We start from the raw sequence: 15,850 nt of genomic DNA, 5'->3' as shown, positions 1-15,850 counted from the left end.
TGGGGAGAAGTAGGTGTGCTTTTAGAACAGAATGTTAGCTTTGAAAGGAGCATAGGTACCATTTAGTCCTATAGATTCCAGTTCCTCCCCCACAAAGGATTCCTTTCATTATTTACCTCCCCATGCATCCCATATTTTGGAACAGTTGTCTTCCAAACAAACTGCATTTAGGAAGCACAGACTTGTTTTCTTATTTAGAAAGAATATCAAAGATGAATTGTGGTAGCCAATGTCATATTGTGGTTAAGAAAATGGGTTCTAATCCTGACTCTGCCATTCACTTGCTCTGTGACCTTGGGCAAGTTATAAAACCCCTCTGAACCTCAGTTTCGTTACTTTTTTTTTTTTTTTTTCTCCCCGGTACGTGGGCCTCTCACCATTGTGGCCTCTCCCGTTGCGGAGCACAGGCTCCGGATGTGCAGGCTCAGCGGTCATGGCTCACGGGCCCAGCCGCTCTGCGGCATGTGGGATCTTCCCAGACCAGGGCATGAACCCGTGTCCCCTGAATCGGCAGGCGGACTCTCAACCACTGCGCCACCAGGGAAGCCCTCATTACCTTTTTAATAATAACAACAGTCCCCATCTTATAAGGTTGCGGCAAAATATCTGATACGTGGTAGGGCATGGGGCACTCAGCACAGTGCTTGGCTAATAATGACAACCACTCGATACAGAATGGCCATTAAAATTTTGGTATCAACAATAATCACAGGGGCCATCCAAGGCTCTCCTTGCGGCCTTGTGAGTGTGTTGTTGGGCCTTGGAGTTGGACTCTGCCCTATCTCCCAGGCCCTCGTCAGGGTCCTTGAACTCGTGTCATGTATTGTCTCTCTTGGGTAATGACCCTGGGTACTCAGTGTTCATTCTAACTCCTTTGAAAAGTTAAAAACCAATTCCCCAAATTCTCTTGGAGCTCAGGTTCTGGCTATGAGTTTGGTTGTGCCAATCAAATGCGTTCACAGGAGATTTGGAAGGTGGGAAGGAGATGAAGCTGTGTCTCTGTGGTCTGTTTTTTTCTTGGCCATCAAGGTCGTGGGGATGCTGGTGTCCAGTCTCCAGCTTTGGGGGTGTCTAGAGGCAGGTGCCGGGCAGCAGTGGGGGCTCTCACCCCTGGACTGCAGCTCTGAAGATGTGTTCTTCACTCAACAGTCCCCTTGGCAGCTTTCTGTTTCTCAGCCCTCCTGATTGTGGCAGCTCCCCCAGTGGGTCAGTTCTGCAGCATCTGGAGGTCATTACTGCAGCTGGGCCTGGGGCTGCTCCTCCAGCCAGCCCTCAGTTTTGTAAGCTCCTAGTGCTCTGTACTAAACTGTTTTCTGCCGGAAATACTTAGAATTGTTTCTGCGTTCTGCATGGAGCCTGACTCATGCCACCCCCCACCGCGTACCCCATCCCTGCTGGCTTCCTGGTGTGTATGCTTGTCCTGCCTTTCCAACAGCAGCTGGGTCTGACTCTAAGCCTGACTTGGGTCTCAGGGGTTGCTGCTTACCTCCAGTGTAGACAACCTAATTCAAACTGCAGCCTGCCTGCCCGGAGGCACTTGGACCCCTCTCGAGTACATTGTACAGGGGTGTGGTGGTTCTAAGTTCTCACTACTCTGATTGCTGGGAGCTCTCAGTTAGCAATGAGTAAGTTCGAGAGTCACTAAGGAATATTTCAAAATGAAAAATAATGAGTCTGGCTTGAAAATTACTCCCAGCATCATCACATCATAAAAGCCCGCGGGGGTGGGGTGAGAGCCAGACCAGTTTTCCTTTATGTGCCTTAAAATGTAATGATTCAGCTAGTGACTACATCATGAGCTTTTTCTTTCTTTCTTTTTTTAAAAAATAAATTTATTTTCCTTCCTTTATTTTTGGCTGTGTTGGTTCTTTGTTGCTGCACGCAGGCTTTCTCTAGTTGTGGCGAGCAGGGGCTACTCTTCAGTGCAGTGCGCAGGCTTCTCATTGCCATCGCTTCTCTTGTTGCGGAGCAAGGGCTCTAGGCGCATGGGCTTCAGTTGTGGCTCGCGGGCTCTAGAGCACAGGCTCGGTAGTTGTGGCACACGGGCTTACTTGCTCTGCGGCATGTGGGATCTTCCTGGACCAGGGCTCAAACCTGTGTCCCCTGCATTTGCAGGTGGATTCTTAACCACTGCACCACCAGGGAAGTCCCGATGAGCTTTTTCTTATTAATGTTTTAATCTTTCTAAACGACCAAAGTGATAGATACTCAGTGTAACTAATTCTAAGTAATACAGAAGTATGTAAAATAAAAAGTCTGGAAGAATACAGACCAACGTATAAATGGCGAGTACCTCAATCATCTGTATTCTTCCAGACTTTTTTTGTACATGTACCAACACACACACATGTACAGGCATGCATAGATATATTTTTTTTGATAAAGTGAAATTATATATGTCAAATTGCACATATATGAGAAATTTTACATACACGTGGAAAGAGAGTATATATAGTTTTGCAATGTGCTACTTTCACTTAACAGTGCATCAAGGAAGATGTTCCCCACCAGTGCATATAGATATCTTTCATTTTATTTAAATTGTTTTCAGTTTTTGAGGTCACAGGTACACGGTTTACTGAGCTAGTCCCCTATTGATGGACACTGTGGCTGGCAGAATTCTATGATGACCCCCAGTGACCCCCCTTAAATATCTGCCTCCCCTTGAGTGTGGGAGGAACTTACAAATATGATGGGGTTTCACTCCTGTGACTAGGGTGTGTTCACGGCACTGCAGATTTTAAGAAAGGGAGGTTATCCTCGGTGGGCCTGACCTAATCAGGTGAACTCTTAAAAGGGATGGGTTCTTTCTGGTGGGGGGATTCTCCACTGCTGAGGGGTGGGGGTCACGTAGAAGGTCCTGAGAAAGGTCCCCAGGAGTGGAGAGCCGCTCCTGGCTGACAGTGAGCAAGAAAAGGGGGCCTCAGTTATAAACCCACAGGGAAATGACTTCTGCCTCCAACCCGAATATGCTTATAAGAGGACCGTGATCTGCAGGTGAGGCCACAGCTTGCTGACATCTTGATTTTGGCCTTGATACCTTGAGCAGAGAACCCAGCCCAGTTGTGCCGGGACTTCTAACCTACAGAATCGGGAAATCCTAGGTGGGCAGGGGGTTAGAGGGGTCTCATTTTCAGTTGCCAAGTTGGGTAATTTGTTAACACAACAGAAAACGAATGTGGCATTTAGGCTGTTTCCAGCTTTTGTGTGTGTGTTTGTTTTTAATTAACACCTCTGTCTCAAACCTCTTGCACATGCATATTTATGTCACAGAGTTTCTAAAAGACTTTTGGGTGAAGCATTTAGATTATGACATGAACCACCAAACTGCCCTCCTGAAGCCCTGTGTCGATTGACACTCTGCCCTGTGTCCCCAAACCCTCATCATCACTGGCTATTAGCCATCTTTTTTATTATGGTAAAATGCACACAACATCTACCATTTTAACCATTTTATTTTTTTAAACATTTTGTGAGAATTTATTTATTTAATTTATTTATTTGGTTGCACCAGGTCTCAGTTGCGGCTTGCGGGCTCTTTAGTTGTGGCTCGTCAACTCCTTAGTTGAGGCACATGGGCTCCTTAGTTGCAACAACCAAGCTCCTTAGTTGCAGCATGCATGTGGGATCTAGTTGCCTGACCAGGGGTCGAACCCGGGCCCCCCCGCATTGGGAGTGCGGAGTCTCATCCGTTGCACCACCAGGGAATCCCATTTTGACCATTTTATTTGATTTTAAAATTTATTTATCTATTTTAAATTTTTGGCTGCGTTGGGTCTAAATTGCTGCGCGCGGGCTTCTCATTGTGGTGGCTTCTTTTGTTGCGGAGCACGGGCTCTAGGCACACGGGCTTCAGTAGTTGTGGCACGTGGGCTCTAGAGCACAAGCTCAGTAGTTGTGGCGCACAGGCCTAGTTGCCCCGCGGCATGCGGGATCTTACCAGACTAGGGCTCGAACCCGTGTCCCCTGCATTGGCAGGCAGATTCTTAGCCACCGGTCCACCAGGGAAGCCCCCATTTTAAAGTGAATGATTCATTGGCATTATATTCACAACACTGCAACTGTCACCACTACGTAGTTTCAGAACTTTCCATCACCCCGTAAGGACACCTCATACCCCTTAAGCAGTTTCTCCCTATCTCCATCCCCATGCCCTGGCAGCCACTAATCTTTTCTCTATTTTTTTTTTAAAGATTTTTTGACGTGGAGCATTTTTAAAGTCTGTATTGAATTTGGTACAATATTGCTTCTGTTTTTTTATGTTTTAGTTTTTTGGCCGTGAGTCATGTGGGATCTTAGCTCCCCTACCAGGGATCCAACCCAAGCCCCCTGCATTGGAAGGCGATGTCTTAACCACTGGACCGTCAGGGAAGTCCCTTCTTTCTGTCTTATTATCAACCTTTCTACTTTTTTGCCAATTGGATATGCAAATAGGGGTGTTCTTTTTCCAAACTGCTTTGACAGCAGGATAATGCACTGTCCTCCTTGAGCTCAGGCTTGTGTGTTTCAGCTGGGGCTCAACAAACACCAAATGGACACATCCTCGCCCTCCCGTTCCCCCCTGCATTCCCCATCTCTGTCAACCTCCATCTCAGCATCAACAGCCTCCCACATGGAGACCCTCATGTCCCTCCTCCCTTACTTGTCCGAGGTCTGTTGATTCCAACTGGGAAAGCCTCCTGCCTCCTATCCTGCTCCCCGCCCCCTTCAGGCCCTCCTCTGGCCGGCAGGGGACAGCGGGCAGGGAAGGAGGCTGAGTGCCAGGGAGACAGCGGGGAGGGGTGGGGACTGCGGCCACGGGGCGGGGCCATGCCCTGGTAAAGAGAGCACCCTCACCCACACTATGGTGGCTGCGTGTTCCCAGATCTTCTGATTTTCAAAAGAAGCCCCAGATCTGGACTTGTATAAAAGGGGTTGGCACGTTACTCAGAGAGCCAGCTCTGGGTGTTCCGGACAACCCAGGGGGAAGCGGGGGCGGCGGGGGGAGGCCTGGAGCCATCTTTGCCCACAGGCGGCTCCCTTGCCAAAAGAAGGTGTGGGGACAGCAAGTCCCAGGTTGTCAGAGGCTTGAAAAGCCCCAGGCAGCCGCCCCCGGCTGGCCTCCAGGTGCCGCTCCCTCCTGCTAGGCCCTTTAAAGATTCTGGAACGTTCTCTCCAGCTGCCCGTGTGACTGTGGCCGTTTCCATAGCGCTGCCTAGCGTCTGCAGAGCAGCAGACCCGGTGTGTCGCTTTCCGGGGCCAGGGCTGAGCACCTCACCCCGTGTGACAGGGAGATGTCCGGCGGGGGTGTGTGGTGGGTTTCTGAGCAGAGGCCGGTGTGGGGGGGAGGGGCGGCTCTGACCTGCCCAGGCTGGTGAATTGTGCTGTGAAAGTGTTAGGAGCTGTGGCTGTTATTGGGCTGAAAGAAAGAAAACCTCAGCCCCATGCCAGGCTTTGGGAGCTGGCAGGGGCCACACCAGCCCTCACAAGCTCCCGGGACCTTAGAACCTGGCTCCTGCTTGCAAGTTTCTCTACAAGGCTCTTCTTGGGAGCTCCCTGCTGGTCTAGTGGTTGGGATTTGGTGCTTTCACGGCCGGGCCTGGGTTCATTTCCTGGTCGGGGAACTGAGATCCCACAGGCCGTGCTGTGTGGCAAAAAAAAAAAAAAAAAAAAGGCTGCTCTTGACAATAGCCATCAGGCCCCAAGATCTGCTGTCACTTAAGATCTCAGGTTTCATTTCCACGTGGGAAGGCATTAGCTCTGGGCGTCCTGCGGAGCCCACCACTAAAACCTCCGTGCTCAGAGGAGAAATTGGCAGTGTAGGTTGGGGGAGGGGAGCCAGAACCCCTCCCTTGAAGGAAGACCCTGTTAATTGAGGGCCTACTATGTGACAAGCCTACCTCATTCTCATCTAGGTGGAATGCAATACTATTAAGCCATTTTACAGATGTGGAAGCTGAGGCTCAGAGAGGTCAAGCTACTTGCCTAAGGTCACAAAGCTAGAAGGTGGTGGAGCTGGCATTTCAACCCAAGTCTGCTGGCTCCAAAGTGCACCCTGATACCTTTCTCTCCTTCCCTTGCTCCCCCCTACCTCCTTCCTTCCCTCTCTTTTTCTTTTTGTCCCTCCCTCCCCCTCTCCTTCCCCATCACCTACACAACCATCCATCCTATGGTCTTTTATACTCCAGGTTGGATAGTCCACCGGCCTCTCAAGCCTAGCAGACAGGGGTGGTCCAAGCTGCCACAATCCTTCGTGTGGACCATGGCCACAGTCTCCTGACTCCCCTTTTTGCCTGGTTTTCAAGATCTGAGTCAGATCCCGTCCCTCCTCTGCTCAGATCCGGTATAGGTCCCCGTTCACACAGAGCAAAACCCAAAGTGGTTACAACAGCAGCAAGACCAAATGTGACTGGGACCCCCGATGTCTCACCAACCTCACTCCCTGCCCCTGCATCACCCCCTGGTGTCCAGGCACACTAGCCTTCTCCCTGTGCTTCATGCTCACATGGCACAGTCAGCCTCAGGGCCTTTGCACGACTCCCTCCCCCTGCCTGTGCCTGAAGCTTGCTTACCCTGACATTCCTGTGCTGGATCCCTCACTCACACAGCTCTCTGCCCATTGTCACCTGTCAGAGAGGCCCGCCTTGACCCCTGGTCTAAAACAGCACCCTGCATCCTTCTCTAGGCCCTGGGCCTTACTTACTTTTCTTCAGAGTGCTGATCACCCCCTATACCAGAACAAATCTATCTCTGCATCTGTGTCTGCATCCATATGTCCATCTGCATTTATAGCTGTTTCCATATCTGTATTTCTACTTTATCTGTATCTGTGTCTATATGCATATCTATCTGGTACCCTAGCTATAGGGATAAATAGCTTAGGGGGTTTAAAAAGATGCCTACAGTTCTAGGACCTTGTTTCACATTGTTCCACCTTATTTCACCTTGTTTTGGTGCCCTGGACTTGAGGTCAGACCAGTGATTCTCGACCACAAGTGACTTTGCCCCCTAGTAGATGCTGGGCAATGTTTGGACACATTTTTGGTGATCTTGACCGGAAGCGCGGCGGGTGCTACGTGGCATCCAGCGGATCCAGGCTTGGACTGTCTGCCCCTTCACTTCTCCCTTCCCAGCACCTCGGAGGGCACCTGGGCCACCATGGACGCTCAGTAAACAGGGTTACTGCCTTCGCCCTAAAATATCAGCAGTGTGACAAGCACTGGGGAGGGAATGTGGGAAACTTTTCTAAACCTTGTGTTGAGGGGGCTTTTGTGACATAAAAACCGGGGATGATTGAGATGGTCTGTGTATCGATTTCTCCAAAGGCCAGACTTGTGACTTCACTAGTTATTTGTACTGAAGTCAGAAGAATCTTTAACAAACCTGAAAGGGACTTCCCTGGTGGTACAACCCAGGGGACATGAGTTTGAGCCCTGGTCCGGGAAGATCCCACGTGCCACAGAGCAGCTAAGCCCGTGCACCACAGCTACTGAGCCCGCGCTCTAGAGCCCGCGAGCCACAACGACTGAAGCCCACGCGCCACAACTACTGAAGCCCGCACGCCTAGAGCCCCTGCTCCGCAACAAAGACTAGCCCCCGCTCGCCACAACTAGAGAAAGCCCGTGCACAGCAATGAAGACCCAACGCAGCCAAAAAAAAAAAAAAAAAAAAGCCTGAAAGGAGAGGGTCGAGGACACAGCGGTGAGGGCTCCTGGTCAGGAGGGAGACAATACACATCACCCAATGCTCTGGGAACCCCTGGGGCTCTATCCTAAGGATGGGGCAAGACAGCTATTTAATTATTCATGATTCGCACTTTATTTCAGTTAAAAAAAAAAAAGAAAGTTAATGCCTGAGGCCACGGTCATGGGGTCCTCAGGTTCCCCCTGACACACTGCTTCTGAGCTCTGGTTTCAGTGTTGATTTCAACGCTGGGATGACCCTGGACCCCTTGGACTTCGGGTGCCAGGTGTTGGCCCAGTGACCCCATCTGCTGTGCTGGGAATGGGATCCTGCCCGCCCAGGGTCATGGAGCCGGCACTTAAAAGGCTGTCTCTGTGACCCCCAAGCCTGTGCTTTCTCGCATGAAATTGTGTTCCCTTCACCCAGCGGAATTTTGAGAATCAACACGTCCACCAAAACGAGAAGTTGAAAGGCCAAAGGCATCCGCTCAACCCCATGTGTCACTGAGAGGGGGCCCTGGGCAGAGAAGGGAGGGTTGGCAGTGTGGGGTCCTGGCTCTGACTCTGGTTGTACTGGGGACAAGCTGTGTGGCCCTGGGACAGTCCCTTTGTTTCCATGGCTCTCAGTGTCCCTGGGATTATGTCGGTATCCCCCAGATTTGCCAGATATGAGACTGGCAATTTGCGTGGTGATTTCAGGGCCCACAGAGGACCAGTCATTATGTTAATTGCCATGTAATAATTGGAATGGATTAAAACATTCCACGAAGGGAGCTAACATTTCCCCCAGCAGTTCTGACACTTGGGCATGCACAGAACCCCCTGGAAGGTGTTAAATATCCCCAGGACCACCCCTAGCATTTCTGACTCAGTGGGTCCGGGTAGGGCCCAAGAATCTGCCTTTCTAGCCCCCAAGTGTTGCTGATGCTGTGGGTCGGGGGACCCCACTTTGAGAAACACTGACCAGCAGGATACTCCCTGGATGTCATGTGCTCAGCGGTGTGCTGGAGCCACCTTGATCGGGGGCTCATTCCTTCTAACACCACGTTTGGTGACCTCACACCTCTAACTTGAAATTGACTGGGATGGAAATATTTACACCAGGGAAATTGGAAATCCGAAAACGCTGCAACTCAGGGCTCCCCTCAGAGCCAGTTGTTAAAGTTCCCAGCATACCACTGCCTGCCCAGAGCTGTTCTAACCGCTGCACATGTATTAACTCATTGAATTCTTTCAACCACCCAAGGCAGTACATGCTATTGTTATTCTCACTCTACAGATGTGGAGACAGAGGCCCAGGAAGTTTAAGTAACTTGCCAAAGATTACACAGCTCATGCGGCCTTTTCAGCCTAAACATTCTGGATTCACGGTCTATGTGTTTTTGGTTTTTTAAATTTTTTATTTATTTTATTTATTTATTTTTGGCTGTGTTGGGTCTTTGTTGCTGCGCACAGGCTTTCTCTAGTTGTGGCGAGCGGGGGCTACTCCTTGTTGCGGTGCACAGGCTTCTCATTGCGGTGGCTTCTCTTGTTGTGGAGCACGGACTCTAGGCGCACGGGCTTTAGTAGTTGCGGCACACGGGCTCAGTACTTGTGGCTCACGGGCTTAGTTGCTCCGAGGCATGTGGGATCTTCCCAGACCAGGGCTTGAACCCGTGTCCCCTGCATTGGTAGGCGGATTCTTAACCACTGCGCCACCAGGGAAGCCCCCCGCTGTCTGTGTCGTTAATCACTGAACTATACAGCTCATCAAAACCTTGATTTCATGGATATTGCCTAGGGTATGGCTAAGAAAAGAAAACCCACAGTAAGTTGATTTTTTAAAAAATATGAACTGAATAATAATGCTGCTGTGTTGCAGACGACAGAGTTAGCTCAGATGAGCTTTCCTGGGTTTATTTATAAGGAAAAGGTGTCCCCTCCTTTGGAGAAAAGATTCCAAAGCACTTCCACTGTGGTAGAGGGTCATACCAGGTGACAAGCAGGGGACTCTGGGGCATTAATGTGTTCAGACTATGTTTCTAGATGTTTCTGAGATGCACATTATGGCTTTGAATTTTATTTTTTATTTTTATTTTTATCTATTTGGCTGCACCGGGTCTTAGTTGCAGCATGCAGGATCTAGTTCCTTGACCAGGGATCGAACCCGGGTCCCCTGCTTTGGGAGAGAGGAGTCTTTTTTTTTTTTTTTTTAAAGAAGATGTTGGGGGTAGGAGTTTATTAATTAATTAATTAATTTTTGCTGTGTTGGGTCTTCGTTTCTGTGCGAGGGCTTTCTCTAGTTGTGGCAAGCGGGGGCCACTCCTCATCACGGTGCGTGGGCCTCTCACTGTTGTGGCCTCTCTTGTTGCGGAGCACAGGCTCCAGACGCGCAGGCTCGGTTGTTGTTGTGGCTCATGGACCTAGTTGCTCCTTGGCATGTGGGATCCTCCCAGACCAGGGCTCGAACCCATGTGCCCTGCATTAGCAGGCAGATTCTCAACCATTGTGCCACCAGGGAAGCCCGGGAGCGAGGAGTCTTAACCTCTGGACCACCAGGGAAGTCCCAAGGCTTTGAATTTTAAACAGTGATGCCAGCTTGAACTTGTCCTAAAATTTGGATTTATGCCCATTCCTTCAAAGTCTTATCAATATGTAAATAGAAAACAAGATATAAAAAATCCACACTACATCGTGCCTGGATGTGGGGAAATCTGTCAAGGTGGCCTTGAATGAAGGTCTTTGGGATGCCACGTGTTCCCGTGGGACCAGAACCGGTGTTGACTGCACGCCTCAGATATGCTGGGTGGATCGTGGGTGTTCACTGCATATGTTACATGGTAAGGAGTGTCTGCCGACTGAAGCTTGGGGAGGCTCAGAGTAAAGAAGTAATAGAGAAATCCAGAAGTCAAACTCGGGACGGGCCAGTCTCAAATTCCCATCCGTCGCCTGTGCTGTCATAGCGCCTCGCAAATCAACTCAAAGCTTTGTGAGTCTGTTCAAAGACAAAATGCCAACTCATGTATTCATGTAGCAGATAGTTATTGGGCTTGTACTATGTGCCAGGCTTTGTCCCGGGTGCTGGGCTAGCAGAAGCCAACGATACACTCAGACAGTTTAAAAAAAAAAAAAAAAAAGTAAATACTCCGCATCATTATAGTTAGTGCCACAAAGGAAAGAAGCCAGAGGGTGCACTAAGAGCATAGCCGTGGGTGGGAGAGGTGCCAGATCCCTTTCAAACAGGGTGATCCTAAAAAGCCTCTCTGGATGGCGAAGCTTAAGCTGAAATTGGAAGGCTGAGGAGGCGTGGTCAATGGGAGAGCTGGGTGTGTTGGGGAGAACGGTGGTAGGTCACATAAGAGCCTCCTAAGGTATTCAGGTTTTAATCCCTGGAACCTGCAAATATTACTTCATATGGCCAAAGGGACTCTGTGGGTGAGATTAAGATTCTTGACGCAAGGTGCATGATCCTGGATTATCCAGGTGGGCCTATGTAATCATACATTTTCCTTTAGGAGGGAGGCAGGGGGATGTTTGATTACAGAAGGAGGTGTGGTGATGGAAGCAGGAGGTTGGAGTGATGCAAGGAATGTGAGCGCCTCTGGGAGTGGGAGGGGCAAGGAATGGATTCTCCCCTGGAGCCTCCAGGAGGGAACCCACCCCATTGACACCTTGATTTTAGCCCAGTAAGACTCATTTCAGAATTCTGACCTGCTGAACTGTAACAGAATCATTTGTATTATTTTAAGCCACTGCCTTTGTGATGATTTGTTACAACAGTGAGCAGTAAAGGATTAACCTTGCCCGATTTGACCTGAGTTCTGGGAGGTGACCTTGGAATATCGTGCCTAAGAGTGTTTTTTTTTTTTTTTTTAACCTGGAGCCTTGGGCCACACTGTACAGTCTATGCCGACAATGTGATGTATGGTGGCGGCCTTGGACTCAACCTCTGGAGGGGCTGCAGGTTAAGGTTGACCATGTGGGTGGTCAGCCAAATCCATATGACTGAGCCCCGATAAAGACTCTGGACTTCAAGGCTGGGGGAGCTTCTCTGTCTGGCCATATTCTGAGCATGTTTTCACATCAGTGATGGGAGAAACAAGTGCTGTCCACACGACTCCCTGGGGAGGGGGCAACTAGGTGCTCGCCTTGGTCTTTCCCGGGCTCCGCCCTTTGCGTCACTGCCCTTTGCTGATTTTAATCTGTATCCTTTCACTGTAGTAAACTGTAATCACAAGTATAATGGCTATTCTGAATTCTGTGAGTCCGTCCAGTGAATCATCAAACTGAAAGGTGGTCTTGGGGACCCCCACGTACAGTTGGTGTCGGAAGTGAGGTGCTCTTGGGATTCCCAAGCCTTGTGTGCAGCGATGGGAAACCACGACAAGTGCAAAGGCCCTGTGGTAGGAAAGTCACATTATGCACTTGGAGCTTCACTAAAGCCACTGTAGCTGGGACATAGAGAATGATGGGGGGTAGGGAGCTGCTAGCCATGGAGACACAGGGACAGTGTCTCCACCACTGACCATGATGGGGGCTCATCCACACCCTGACGTCTGGTTTCCCTGGCAGCTGTCCCCTGCTGGAGATGGGTAATGTGGGCCTCCAAAGCTGGACTGTTAAACCTGAATCCTTCGCTCCTCTGCCTAGCTCTATCCCTGAGATCCGGAATCTGTTCTGGGATGATCCTTGGGCTCCTCTTAGATCTCTGCTTCTGCACTGGCCGCCAGAAGTTGTTTACACTGAGTCAGTTTCAGACGGCTCCTCCACCAGGCATGTCTCGCTGTAAAGGAATCTGGCTCTTTCTGGTGGATATGTTTCAGCCTCTTGTGTCCTAAGGTAGCATGAGCCCAGGTGCCTAGGAATGTGTCCCCCAGGGTGCTGACAGTCTCATTATGGGACTCCTGGGGGTCCTGCAGGTCGGGGTAGATCAAGACACCAGTGATGTCAACGGGAACCATACATAGTAAACATTTTGGGAGCATTCACCCCGTGCAGACACTGCCATGAGCCTTCCTGCCTTGCCCCGCTCATCCTTACAAGCACCATTTGGGGTGAGTGGTGATTATTCCCATTTCACAGATGAGGGTCCTGAGGCTCAGAGGGGTAGTAACTAACTCTGGTAAGCAGACACAAATGTGACTGGAATCCAGGTCGGACTCCGAAGCCCAGCTCTTAGGCCACGATGAGCTGCCTCTCACTCAGCAGGAAGGCTTCACACACCCCGGGGAAAACTGCTTCTTCCGTGGTTTGCTCAAGAAATGGTTTCTGAGTGCCCCTGCTGCTGGACTCTGCACTGGGGATTTCACGGTTGGTTTAGTTTGGGTTCCCAAACCAGAAGAACTCGAGGCAAGGATTCAAGTGCAAGGGGTTTATTTCCGAGGTGGTCTTGGATAGTGAGGAGGGGAGTGGGGGTGAGACAGGGAGGGGAGGAGCCAGTAACGGGAGGGGTTGTCACTGCCATAGGACACTGGCAGGGTGCGCCTGCGTGTCTTTCCACCCGAGGTCAGGCATTGCCTCAGGGTTGCTCTCAGCCTGTCTGGTGGGCCACCCTTACAGGTGGATAAAGTGGGTCCCAGCCAAAGAGAGCTGCCAGGCAGAGAAATGCACGTGCTGGCAGTCAAGGGCAGGTGGGGACATCACATGATAAAGGCAAAGGGGTGTTGGGGCTAGAGTGGCAAAAGAGTTTGGGGGGGGGCATGTGATTAACATGTAATTAACTTATCATTAACAAGGTCCCAAACTGTGACTCTGGGGCCAGAGGGACCAAAGTGAGCAAATGGTCTGGGTGGGGACCAGGGTGACCAACTGCCCCGGTTTGCCCCAGGATCATCCAGTTTTAAAACTGGAAGGCCCACGTCCTAGGCAATTCAGAATGATTGGTCTCCCTACCTCCTGCCTCGTGGGGACTGTGGGACCATGCAGAGTAGGTGCTCCCTCTGAAGTGACAACCCCTCCTAGCTCAGCAAACTTCACCGTGTAGGGCCTCCCTGGTGGCGCAAGTGGTTGAGAGTCCGCCTGCCGATGCAGGGGACACGGGTTCGTGCCCCGGTCTGGGAGGATCCCACATGCCGCGGAGCGGCTGGGCCCGTGAGCCATGGCCGCTGAGCCTGCGCGTCCGGAGCCTGTGCTCCGCAACGGGAGAGGCCACAACAGTGAGAGGCCCGCGTACCGCGAAAAGAAAAAAAAAAAAACAAAAAACTTCACCGTGTTGGGAGTGCGGTTCAGTTCTGCCAGATCATCTAACATTTCAAGGAGAGTCAGGAATCTAGATTTTATGTGAAATTTCTCAATTTTAATTGTTTGGAATTAATCCACATTTTAAAAGCTCTAGGTGCGTCTAGGGAGTGATGGGGACAGCTTCCCCCGTAAGTGGTTGGAAGTCATTGCTTTGGTGAGCAGGAAGCACCAAGGGGGCAGGACCCAGGGCAGAGCTCTTTGTTCTTTGCCCTTTGGTCCTCCAGGCTGCCTGTGAGGGGGGTCAGGGCCGCCTGTGGGTGCCCACGAGGGAGCCCGTGGGTGAGGACGGCCGTCGCTAGGTCTACAGAACCCCATGGGAAGGGAGCTGAGTACCTCCGAGTCTAGCCCCTCATTTCACAAAAGAGGCCCAAGACTGAGAATCCTCTCCAAGGCTCCAAAGCAAAACCATGAACCACCATAGTTCACCCATCCCTACATCTTTTTGGCCCCCACCCTCCTCCGCCTCACCACCCCTTCCAAGATTTCTATGACAGGGTCTGAGATTCTTCTCGAACACAAGCACCACAGACAGGTAACAAGATCCTTTGGCAAATGGGAAGGGCCAAGGACACAGCTGCTCTTGAGGTTTTATTAGAGAAATCTGCCCAATTAAAGGAAGTTGCTGGTTGACTTTTTTTTTTTCCAAAACAAGGAAGCTAATAAAACATTGTCTTTAGAAGGAAGGATAAGTATGCAGTTTCCTAGTTTATTTTTCAAGAATCCTATTATGGAGAGAAGCCAGATCTCTGATGTTGCTTTAGCACACAATTATTTTAATGACAGAAGCCTGGGTTTCTATGCAGCTGAGACCATTAGTTTTGAACTCTTACAAACACAAGCCCCCTGCTTCATGCGAACATGGAAAGTGTGAGCACAACTCTCAGAGTTGCTGGGCCTCACCTGGGCGAACTTAAGAGAAAACGATAGGAATTTATTGGAAGACACACGGTTGACTCCTAGGGAGTCAGAACCACACGGAAGGCCATCAGAGACCCTGGTAGTATCCCTCCTCCATCTCTCTCTCTGCCAGTCTACTTACTCGCCTCTACCCACGTGGCAGACAGCTGCCCCCAGCACCTAAAATTATGAATCACAAATCCAGGACACAGTATGATAAGGCATAGGCTCAGGGGAAGAACCTGATTGGCCCAGATTGAGTCAGGTGACCACCCTTCGCCAATCAGCTACAGCCAGAGCAGCTGACTTGCAAGGTACAAATATGGCCGCTCGGGTTCAAGCCGCCCGAGGGGCTTGCGGAGCAGAGATACGGGGAGGTGGGCTGGATGGGCTCGAGGATGGAGCCCCTACCTGTGCTTTTCATCGTGTGGTGATACAGAAAATGCCTAAGGACAAAAAGCCACTGCAGATTTAAGACGCCAATGGTAAGGGAGCTGTGTTTCATTCCTTACAACTTAATTTACATAAATTTGTGAAATAGTGAATATATGTTGGAGCCATTTTAAAATTCTGTTCACTAGTGGATTGTAGACCCCTTGCAAGGACCCCACCCGCAGCCTGAAGTTCAGGAATGGAGGCCTCAGATAGCTTCTTACATAAGGATAATGAACCCTTTGCCGATATCCTATCGGCCTTTCTCCCCCAGGGGTGCCTCGCCTGTTTGGGCCCAGGAGAGGAGAGAGGTCGACCTGTCCGCTTTTTAGAAGGTCCCTCTGAGCTGGAATAATCCCCACCAAGCCGAGGGGCGGGGAGGACCTGCCTGCGTGTTTTCTCCGAATCCTAAAGCAGGTGGAGAGCCAGGAAGGGAGTTGGGAGGGGCGGGGAGGGAGCCAGAGGCTTAGCACGTGGGTTTATCAGCTCATCAGTCACCTCCTCTTTCACTCTGGTAAACCCGTTCCATTCATGTATTCATTCCTGAAAGTGTTGACCGATGAGAAAACATGCTTTCATGATGCTGCCAGACCACTCTGGTGAGGGGTGCAGGGACCCAGGGCCGGGACCTATCAGAGGCT

The sequence above is a fragment of the Mesoplodon densirostris genome, chromosome 19, assembly GCF_025265405.1.
Source record: "Mesoplodon densirostris isolate mMesDen1 chromosome 19, mMesDen1 primary haplotype, whole genome shotgun sequence".
Classification (NCBI taxonomy): Eukaryota; Metazoa; Chordata; class Mammalia; order Artiodactyla; family Ziphiidae; genus Mesoplodon; species Mesoplodon densirostris.
The sequence above is the reverse complement of the archived record's forward strand: the minus strand, read 5'-3'. Positions refer to the sequence as shown.